This window comes from Panicum virgatum, chromosome 7N, assembly GCF_016808335.1.
Source record: "Panicum virgatum strain AP13 chromosome 7N, P.virgatum_v5, whole genome shotgun sequence".
NCBI lineage: Eukaryota > Viridiplantae > Streptophyta > Magnoliopsida > Poales > Poaceae > Panicum > Panicum virgatum.
The window spans coordinates 5,475,714-5,487,329 of NC_053151.1; the positions used below are offsets into that span (position 1 = coordinate 5,475,714).

An 11,616-nucleotide genomic window follows, 5' to 3' on the forward strand; every position below is an offset into this window, starting at 1 on the left:
AAACCCCAACCCTTTTGATCTCCTCTCGAATTCTCAAGAATCGTTGATCTTTAGGACGAGATCTTTTGGGGATATGTTCACGGGGTAGGGGCGAAGCAATCCCCCAAGTTTTGTCGGTTTTCGTGGTCGTTTGCTCGGGATTCACCGTTTGAATCCAATTTCTCGGGGGTTTTCTGGGTGCTACCGGTCAGACCGGTAGGCACGACCGGTCAGACCGGTCCAGCGCACCGGTCAGACCGGTCCAGCGCACCGGTCAGACCGGTCCAGGCAGATCAGTTCTGCACTTTTCCCAATTCGCTTCCGATTTGCTTCGTGGTTTCGTTCGCTCGTTCGAGGCCTTTTGTGTTGGTTTAGCTTTTCCATAGCTATTCCAAACTTTGGCCAGAACGCTTGAGGGCTTGGGTGATTTTCGGGATATAGGCCGACGGTTTGAATTTCGGAAGAAATTTTGATCGGCTCACATTCACCCCCCTCTGGTCGCCGGCTTCGGTCCCACAATTGGTATCAGAGCTTGGTTGAGGTTTTCAATACCTCAACCGGTTCGAAAACCACTCGGCGACTATGGCGAGTCTTGGTAAGATCCCAGTATTTTCTGGCGAGGATTATGCCTACTGGAAGGTTCGCATGAGAGCCTTCCTGCAGAGCATGGGAGCCGATGTCTGGGAGATTACCACGAACTAGCTTTACGTGGTGCTGGCTGTTCGGACCACGCCTCTTCAGGTGACCCAGCACGAGGCTAACACCAAGGCTGTCAATGCCTTGTTCGCTGGCGTTTCTCGTGCGGAGTTCTCACGCGTCCAGGGTTTTCAGGAAGCCCACAAGATTTGGACGTGCCTTGAGAACTACCACGAGGGTACACCTCAGGTGAAGGCCAGACTGTTCGAGACTCACCGGCGTGAGTATGAGAACTTCACACAGGAGCCGGGTGAGAGCATTGACCTGATGTTCAGTCATTTTCAGTCAATTGTGAACAAGGTCAATGCGAACAGATCTGCTGGTGCCCTTGAGTACACAGAGCACGAGAAGGCTCTCAAGTTGCTCTACACACTTGACCGCTCTGTGTGGGATCTCAAGGTGAACACGATCATTGAGTCTGCAGGCTATGAGACTCTGACCGTGAACGAGCTTTTCAGCAAGTTCAAGGCCACGGAGGTGGATAACCAGACACGAGCCAAGCTCAATGGTGCCCCTCCTTCCAAGAGCGTCACTCTTCTGACTGGCCCAGGTGGATCGAACTCTAACGCTAACTCTGCTCTTGGCTTTTCTCTTGCCTCTTTGCCTTCTGTTTCAGATGAGCAGCTAGGGACGCTGGGCGACGACGACTTGTGCCTTCTCATCAGCAAGTTCCAGCGCGTCTACCACAACAGGTAGAGGAAGAAGAACCCCGGGTGCTACAACTGCGGCGACCTGAACCACTTCATCGCCGATTGCCCCAAGAAGTCCGGCGGTGGCCAGAACAACTCCTTCGACTACTACCGCCACCGCGACCGCGACGAGGGAGGCTCCAACAAGGAGCGTCGGCGCCACAAGCACCGCAGTCGTGACCGGGGAGGACGCTTCGACAAGGAGTCGCTCAAGAAGCGCTTCCAGTACAAGGCCAAGAAGCGGGAGAAGGCCTTCCTGGCGCAGCCCAGCGACCTCGACAAGAGCTCCGACACCGACCGCTCTTCTTCACCGACCTCCGACGACGACAAGAAGAAGAAGAAGCGGGACAAGGAAGCCACCGGCTTCAACGGCCTTTGCTTGGCGGCCGGTCGATGCAAGAGCTTCTGCACCATGGCGGGCGAAGCCGATGGTGCTCGTGCGTCTTCGGGTGGACATGCTACACCGACGCACTCCGGCTCTTCTCCAGGATCCGAGAGCGATTCAGTGGTAAACTCCACGATCGACCTGCTTGATACAGAGGTTAGGGAGTTGTACGCCGCTCTCGACAACCAGAAGAGGCTGCTTAAGGAAGCAGCTAGAGAGCGTAGAAAGCTTAGGGCTGAGCTGGCTTGTGCTAGGGAGAAGTCTAGTGAGGATGAGTGCGCTGGCTGCATATCTCACATGAACGATCTTGTTGCTCTCCGTGCCAAGCCTGATGAGAACGTCGCGAACTTAGATGTTGCTAAGATTTCGCTTGCTGACGTGTCTCATGAGCTCGCGAAGGCCAAGCATGAACTAGAACTGGTTAAGGATGCTCCTATTGTTAGCGATGTGCTTGAATGCGAGGAGTGTCCTATCTTTAAGTCTGATCTAGTTTCGTTGCAGTCTAAGTTTGCTACTGTTGTGTGCGAGCTAGAGGAGATGAAGTCTAGGCCAGTTTTGCTTGGTGCTTGTAAGCTTTGTCCCACGCTTAGGTTGGAGCTAGAGGAGAAGAACGCTTTGATCAAGTCTTTTGGAAAGACTAAGGTCATAGAGTCTAGCCCACCTATTGACTGCTCTGTTTGCCCTGGTTTGATCTCTGATTTGGATAATCTTGCGGTAGAGAAAGCCAACCTGGAGAATGAGAATACCTATCTTAGGGCGATTCTTAGTTGGGTTTCTGCTAGTGAGCCGCAGTTGGGCATGATGATCAAGCAGTTTAAGCGTGGTGATGGGTTTGGGTCGGTTACACATACACGAAGTCAGACTTTGACAGGTTGTATGGTAAGATCGGCAAGGCTGTTGGAAACACTGCTAGAACGAGCACGCAGCCTTCGCTTGTTGACCCCGCGGATGGTGTGCTTAAATAACCACCGAAAGCACCTCCGCAGAAGCAGGTTTGGGTTCCAAAGCCCAATGAGCTGAGGAACTCCCTCGACACGCTCCCTGCTGCCACAGCCCAGGTTGCCCAGAAGAAGAGGGCTGCTCCTCCCCGTCCGCAGGCTAGGCCTCCACCTCCCAAGCGTGAGGTGAGGTACCACTGCGAGTTCTGTGACAGGGAAGGTCACCTGGAGGAGTTTTGCTTCAGGAGGAAGCGGGCTGTGAGGAGAGAGTAGGAGAGACTGAACGCGGACATGTACTCTGCTCGGGTGCGTGATCCTTCTCGGCGTGGTGATAGGCGAGATGCTAGGGCGCGCCGTGTAGGTGTAGGTCAGGGAGACGGTGGTGGTTACCGTGCTCTAGCAGGTGGTCGCTTTGCCGGCCGTGCTCCTGGTCGTTTTCAGTATGGCTATGGACCACGAGACCGAGGCTTTGGAGGAGGTTTTGAGGCTCCACGCTTTCCTCGCGGTGGTGTTCGTCAGTCACGCGGTAGACGGGACGGGGGATACGCTTTGCCTGACTTTGCTTACCCTTCTATAGAGCAGATGACTCGTCACTGGTTTGCTTCTCACTTTGCTAACCCCAGTGTCGAGACGTTTGCTCCTCTTTTGTCTCGATGGTGATGCAGGTTGGAGGCTTGGAGAACAAGTGCTCCATGGATCTTGGTCTTATGCAGGTTTGATCAAGACTTGATGGTTCTCCAAGGCTGATGGATAGCCCATGGTGGCTGTTGTATCCTATGTACATTTGAGTTTGTCTTTTGAGTTCTTTGTACATTTTCTGCGTGTGCCTATTGTAGATTCTACATCTCTTGTCTTGCTTGCTAGGTCTGTGCTTGTGCTTTGGTGGACTAGCCACTCTGTATGCTAGTTTTTGTGGTTTTCATCTTGTCTTGACTCTTGCTAGCTCAGGGTGTATGCTTTGTCCAGTCCCCTCATGCTTGTGTAGCTTTTGCTCCTTAGGTCTGGTTGCTAGCTCAAGTATCTTCTTCATATAGTCTTGCTGCCTTGGTTCATCTTGTTGAGTACCTTTAGATTATTCTAGGTATATCTTTTGTCTTGATATGTTCTAGAGTGTCTTTGGTATACCCTTGCATGTGGCTTGACTAACACCTAACCATCTACTTGAGTCTTGCTCTGGATCTTTGGTGTTTGCTATCTTCTTGTGTCCTAGCTTCTCTTGTGCTAGGTATCACTTGTTGAGGGGGAGCTTTACCTCAGGTGCCGATGATGATTCGGAGTTACTGCGCCGGCTGCAGGCTCCGGCCCCTTCTGCTTCGACTACCTCAGCTCAGGAGGACGATCCAGTACCACTACTTCCACTTCGATCGTTCACCTCTACAAGAACCTATTCGAGCAGAAGGTGGATCCGCTGAGGACGCAGGGGAGGTGACCTCGAGCTTGCTATGCTCTAGGTCCAGCGGGATCTTCATCGAGGTATGTGAGCATTCGGCTTGTACGTTTTCCTCTCAGGATGGACTTGTGGTTTTCTGATTGTTGCCTTTTCCATGGTACTCAGTTGGATCCATTTGGTCTAGTCCTGTGTGTCTTTGAGCCGTTGTATTTGCTTATTTCTTCAGTTGCTTAGCTTTTGGCTTTCCTTTGTCTTTCTCTTAAGTTTTAGTTTGGTAGTTGCATTGTGCATATGCATTGTACATGTTTGCATTTTGCATTGTCTCACTTGCACTAGCATTCTTGTATACATTGCTATGATCTTCTAGTGCCTGCTAGTGTGAGTTGATAAACTTGATCATGTATAGCTTGCTCCACTGTGTATATGACATCATCTGAGTTAAGCTATTTTGATTTGAAAATATGAAAACATGATCACCCTGTCTTGGCTACTAGCATGTTAGGGCGTGTTGATGTGCCTTGCTATCTTATTCATGCTAGTGTGCCTTTTCGTTCAGCAATTCATACTTGAAATGATCTAAATCTGATAAAAATTGCTTGAACTGCTCATGAAATGGATTGAAAAGATCCAGGTGGGATTGCTTGTCGCACTGATCGAGCTTTCGGGACGGCTCACTTTGCACTTGTGAGAACCCGGGCAAGGCTGTGCATGACTGAAACGAGTGCTTTAAGCTTCTGATTGTCTGTTGGCATAGGCTTAGCCTCGTTGCTAAGTAAAGCATGACAAGCTTTTAACCCCTGGCACTTAGAATTGCTTGATATAAAAATTGATTGAAAAATGAATGTTGGCAACTTGTTTTGGCTGATTTGGCTCACCTGTATAAGTATGAGTAGCACTGCTTTTCATTCCCTACTTGTTAGTGCTAGATCATGGGTGATGCTTTTATTTCTCATAAACTGAACTTGCCTAGCTCTAGACTGATATGATATACCCTGTTGAGCTAGATGCAGGTCTTGTTTATGGATGCACACGTGCTTGTTACTAGATGTTGCTCATATCTTTGTATCCCTGAATGCTTTCACTTACACCTCCTGCATTGCATTCATTGCATAACATCTGTTCAGGGGGAGTTTTTGCTTCAGGGGGAGCTTTAGGTCTTTTTAGACTTGATGTGTGCATGTGCCAACAAGGGGGAGAATTTTGAGAGAAGTGATCGAACAAGGGGGAGACTTGTTTGATTTTTGAAAAACTTGTTGTGCATAGGGCTTTGAGAGTGCATCATTTTGGGAGAGTTGCACATGTGAGAGGGAAAAACTTTGCTTGTGGAGTTTCTATTTTGGTTTTGGCTCCTGGTTCTTGCATGACTGCGTCGAGCGTTACCTCTGTCCTTGAGGAGTCATGTTTTGTCTTTTGATCGATTGCGTCGAGCCGTTGCCCTTGTCTTAGGGGATCGATCTTTGCTTGAGTAAGTGACAATTCTTGCCTTTTTGAGCTTTTTGTCACCTGCTTGAGTTCTTCTCTTTCGTGCTTCTTTGTTCTTCTTTGGTTTCACTTCTCTTGGTTCGTTTGTGGTGTGTTGACAATGCACTCATCAAGGGGGAGATTGAGGAATGTTGAGTACTCTATCCTGCTTGTGATGAGTGAATTGTCAACCGTGCGGTGTGATCGTGCGCTTGGTCTTTGGATTGCAGGTACACGGGCGTCGAGTGTCGACGGGGAGCTGCCGTGGAGGTGCTGTGGCCGATGGACCGTGCGGTGGACGGCGGTGAAGGGCAGCCGGGACCGGAGCTCGGACCGGGAGGCAGCTGTGGCGTCCACTCCTGGATCGAGGGCGCAACCGGCGACGGAAGGCGGGTTTCTTGGTTTGCGCCACAAAACCAAGGAGGCGGACGGCGGCTTTTGTAATCTGTTCGTGGACTCTCTGTTTCTCCAGGCCGCCGCCCCTGCGTCTCCCTCCCTCTGTTCCTCTCGTTTGAGTTGATTTTGTCCATGGATTGTTGAAACCTTGTAAGGGATTTGATTGGGAAAGGAGGCCCTATCCTCCTCGTGCCCTCTGGGCTTTTGATTCGATTCAATCCCCTGGTTTTGTGCCTTGTGCAATGGATTTTCGATTTCGTTTTTGGCACACTTGATTGAGAGGAGGCTACGAGTTCTTAGCTGTGATTCCCATGCATCTAGCCCTATCCTACACCCTCTGGAATCACGAGCTCTTTCGAATTCGAGTTCTTGAGTTTTAGAGAAAACCCCAACCCTTTTGATCTCTTATCGAATTCTTAAGAATCGTTGATCTTTAGGACGAGATCTTTTGGGGATATGTTCACGGGGTAGGGGCGAAGCAATCCCCCAAGTTTTGTCGGTTTTCGTGGTCGTTTGCTCGGGATTCACCGTTTGAATCCAATTTCTCGGGGGTTTTCTGGGTGCTACCGGTCAGACCGGTTGGCACGACCGGTCAGACCGGTCCAGCGCACCGGTCAGACCGGTCCAGGCAGATCAGTTCTGCAGTTTTCCCAATTCGCTTCCGATTTGCTTCGTGGTTTCGTTCGCTCGTTCGAGGCATTTTGTGTTGGTTTATCTTTTCCATAGCTATTCCAAACTTTGGCCAGAACGCTTGAGGGCTTTGGTGATTTTCGGGATATAGGCCGACGGTTTGAATTTCGGAAGAAATTTTGATCGGCTCCCATTCACCCCCCCTCTGGTCGCCGGCTTCGGTCCCACAGCCCATCGTTCATGGCCAGACCAAATATATGTGTGGCCAAGAATTGGCCTTGGAACAAACAACAACAAATCTTTGCCAAAATTTGGCTTGGCTAGCTTTGGCCATAAACCAATCAACCGAATGTCATGGTTACGAAGAAAGTGATTTTTAAATTATGGTGGGCGTGTGCAAAATAGATTGTTCTCGTTTAGGATTCATTCCAATCGAAATACTTCTTTGGTTTTTAGCTTAGTAATACTAAATGAATTTTATCATTTGACAAAAATATCTACTAGACTACGTACTTACATGAAAAACTTTTCATTGCATTTACTCATTTTCATGTGAAACAAAACTTATTAGTGAAAGAGTTATTTGGTGCACTATGACGACGTAGCACAAAATTAAAAAGTTTTTGAGAGGCAGATTTTGGATCCTTAGTTGCTCATGCATCGCTAGAAACCACGTTTGCAAAGGAAAAGCGCCGAGCTACCCCAAGAGATCGATTTGTGGAGTCAAACAACCGCATCACCTGTCCTTATAGTTAAATTTCTGGTGACGGGTGATATGAAGGTCTATCCTTAGAAATCGTTATTTCTAGAGGTGGGTGATTAGATGAACCACACCCAAAAAATTATTTTATACATAAGGCCTCATTTAAAAAAAAAATATTCAGCCTAGGAAGCTTCACCCAAATACTCCAAACAGTTACCCGTTGCAACTCACAGACCTCTTGCCTTGCACGATAATTTCCCACCACCAGACCACACTATCACTTGTAATTAGGCAATGGATGTTTTCCTTTTCTATTTACTTTTATTAAATTTTGTATTGAATGTTTACACACAAAACACTTCAATTATAAAGTTGCTAATCTTGTCGAACTCTACAACTTTGTTATTGACTATTTATCCATTGGAGGCCATTTGACAAAATTAAATTAAATATATGGACGGTTAAATGTTCACAAATGAAAAATGTCAACATAAAATTTGCTGATATTGTCAAACTCTACAGTTTATGTATTAATAATGTGTCATAATTCTAGCTAGTTCATGTGAAAACTTACGATTTTTGCATGACGCTTTTTCGAGGGCCCGCCTGTGATTTCTAGAGGCAGTTTAACTTTTGGTTTGTTCGCTATAAATAAAGGGTGGCATTCTAACAAGTGATTTTGTACTAGTACGATATCCTCCTCTTTTCAATGGGAGAGGTACGATGTCGTTCTACAAATGCCAAAAATAGCTGCAATGCGGTTCTTATGGTGTTTTCTGAAGGCACTTGGTCATTTTCTGTTTGTTGCCAATTTGTCCTTCTCTGCCTCCTTGATGGGCACTTTTATTATTGTACCCCTTTCAATATAAAAATATATAATAGATGTTTGCAATGGCGACACGGTCACCAAAACACTATTTTAAAACATAAATTAATAACAGCAAATATATTCAAAATATACTTGCAATATTTTAAAACTGCGATTAAGACAAATCTAGTCATGCCATTTTTGAAAGGCCAATCAAAATAATTAAATAGTTAATGATGTCAAAAAATATAATATAGTGACGGCATGAGCACAAAAATGTCTATTATTTTTATATCGGAGGGAGGATGAGTGTACGATACTAGAGATTCCTTACGTCATTGTCTCTAAGCAGTAAGCACACGAGGACATGTCATACAGGTCACCGGACAACTGACTTGAGATATGTTGGTAGGGAAGGTGTGTGGTCATGCATCCATCATTTCAAGATTTGTACCACATAGTAGTACAGGGCAATGTCCTCCCAGTTTCTATTGAGATAATGTCCTCGCAGCTAATTGATGTCCACATGACACCATGCCGGATATATCTTATCTCTATCTCCTCACAAACGGAAAAAGACCTCACAGCTCATCAAGTACCCTTTTTCTTTGTTTGAGTCTGACTTTAATTCGGCTCATTTCCTATCCTCCGGCATCATGTGTGCATTGAATTGAAGGTGATAGCCTTTAGCTTTTGTTGCATGATGTATTTTTTCTTATTAAACTTGGCTTGAGTTACGAAACATTTAGCCCTTACAGAACAAAGATAATTTGTTTTAGTATCCTGGTAGTTATTTTGAAAAAAATCGTTTGTTGCATAAAACAATGCACTAGATCTTCTGTGTCAGATCTGAAGTCTACCACTGCAATAAAAGTGAAAAAGGGCGATTAATCATAAAGTAAAGTAGCAAACGAGATGATACCACCGAGTAAACATTGGGCTCAGTTAGAACCTTTCTCGATTAGCAAAGCAATTAGTGTGTTAAAACTTCCCCCAAGTTCCTAATCTGTGAATGCATATGGGCCCGCTTAATTCAGTTTATTTTTCAATAATCATGCCACGCTTATTCATGGATTTTTTCTTGGCACGATCTTTGACATTCTTCCGAGAACACATGCTTATTCATGAACATTCTTTTGTTGTGATCTCTCGAGAATTTTATGTAACCCTAAACCACCTATATGGTGAGGGGTTTCTATTTAAACGGGAGACCTTTCAACTTTTTTGCGTAATCATTGTTATTCTAAACGCTAAACGATAAACAATCGGTCACCCTCTGTTTAGCGATTAGATCTTTTACAAGTTGTTTACATTGAGTTAAATGTTCCAAACGGTTTGGTATTATAACATCAAAATATACATATTTATGCTTACATAAATGTAAAATATTATAGTATGTATACATATTTAGGCATCTAAAAGATAAACACATAGATTTAGTGTTTAAACCATTTAGCATTTAAACTGAAACAATGATCCACTAGCAACGAAAACGAACTTAGGGGTCGGAACAAACAACATCCTACCACTCCCTCCATTTTTAAATACCAGACCATCAACCCGTGCTCTCGCACGGGCTAGAACCTTATCAACTATAAGCATTTGAAACATGTCAATAAACTTAATTAAAACCTTCTTCAATATCTCAGCTAGTATTGAAGTCTATTTGTCGTGGTATATGAATCTAGATTGTTGCTTCCAAATCTTACCTTATTTAGTTGCTAAATTTCTTATTTGCATATTAGTTTGAACTCTAATGCTCATATTTAATGAATTACAGGCTCTCGACTCACTGTTAGCTACTAAAATGATATAAACTATCACTTCCATAGGTATCTTGATGCTTGAGGTGTAGACTTTTGTTTAGCTACTTTTTATAATATTTCATAGCGACATATGTGGGTAATTTATATATATACAAATTTGGAGGGTTATTTTGAGTTTGCTTTCATAATAGCCTGTGAATATATTTTTAGAAAGCGGAACATATTTTAAGGGTGATATTGTTCAAGGCTGCTTAGATCCATGGCTTGATGTTTCTAATTAAGAGGGAATTGAAATTTATTGTTTTATAGAACATCTTGTTAACATTGATACTTTTCTGTTCGCGTCCATATATTATTAAGATATTTATAATTTGTGTGGAAATTTTATGCTTTATATCATTGATAGAGAGTCTTGTTAACAAGGAGATCAAGGCATTATTGTTTCGCATGTCAAGATGGATATACATGTTTCATGGATAGATTCTCATGTTTACATACAACATAGCATTATAGATGGATTATATTTGATTAACTAAGTAAGATATATTATTGTAGAAATATAAACATCTGTGCATCCACCTTTGACCATTCAGGCAACGTGCAACATCAATGGTTTAACTTGTCATAGTTAAAACGGTTGAATGGGTATTTTAAATGTAATTTATTATTAGAGTTTTATTTCAATAATCTGGAGTAACTTTGGACCATTGACATATGGGTCCTATTAGGTAATAGGAGAAGTATATATTTATGTCTTATAAAATTTAAAATACGATAAATAGACTAAGTATCCATGGCAAAGATGTTAAACAACTACTCTTGTAAGGTGCTATTATATTGGTCTATGTCTCATTTCACATGACGTATTCCTGTTGTAAGTTAGGCAAAAAAAGTGTACCATTAATGGTGATCCCAACGTGATATAATGCGACATCCTAATGTGACTTGTCTTTCTTGATTGCAGGTATGATGTATCTAATCTATATCCATGGCATATACGTTGTTTAACTTGGTTACATGATTTTATCCCATTGCGCTGCATTACGTCGGTACACGAAGATCTGACATGTATACACGACAGATCTCAACATGATTAACATGACTCTCTCCTTTTTACATTGATAAAAACGTGACATAAGGTCATTCGGATGTTGGCTGCAGTGAGGACAAACCTGATAGACTACTGCTCACAAAAAACACAAGCTGCCAGGCACCATAGCTGGTTGGATGATTAGACCATCAGGACCTGTGAATCGTGATAATAAGATAGTCCCACCACCAACGGCAGCTAGCGTACAAACGTAATGGCAGAGGTGTAATTTGTGTATAATTGTAAGGGGTTATTATATCAGCTGATCTTATGGTCATTATTTTTATACTAACAAATAAATGGTTAGATGCTACCCTTTTTTTGAGAATTTCTAGGATTTTTCTTTTTTCTAAATGCGCCAGATGAGATTTAATATGAAGGACTCAAAAGGAGTCTCCAATTAGTAATAGTAAGATTTGACATGTTTGACTTTTTTTTTTAAATTTTGATCCTTCATCTTATTCAAAAAATTATACAAACATGTAAAACTATAAATCATACTCAAACTATAGTCGATGATAAACCAAATCACAACAAAATAAATGATATATAACTCGCAATTTTTTTAACAAGAGGAATGATAAAAGTTTTGAAAAAAAAATCAACCGTGTCAAATATTTGAAAATGGAGGGAGTAGTATGCATCAACGGAGTAACAAGAGAAGCGACCGGCAAGAGTACGGCGG

The 11,616-nt window shown here is 43.7% G+C and overlaps 1 long non-coding RNA gene across 1 annotated transcript; it reads left to right on the forward strand.

Moving 5' to 3' along the window:
- Positions 1-7,812: 7,812 nt before the first annotated feature.
- On the forward strand, positions 7,813-11,243 carry LOC120683912. The gene is made up of 2 exons (XR_005678980.1): positions 7,813-10,909; positions 11,003-11,243. It is a non-coding gene; the product is annotated as an uncharacterized LOC120683912 (long non-coding RNA).
- The last annotated feature ends 373 nt before the right edge of the window (positions 11,244-11,616 follow it).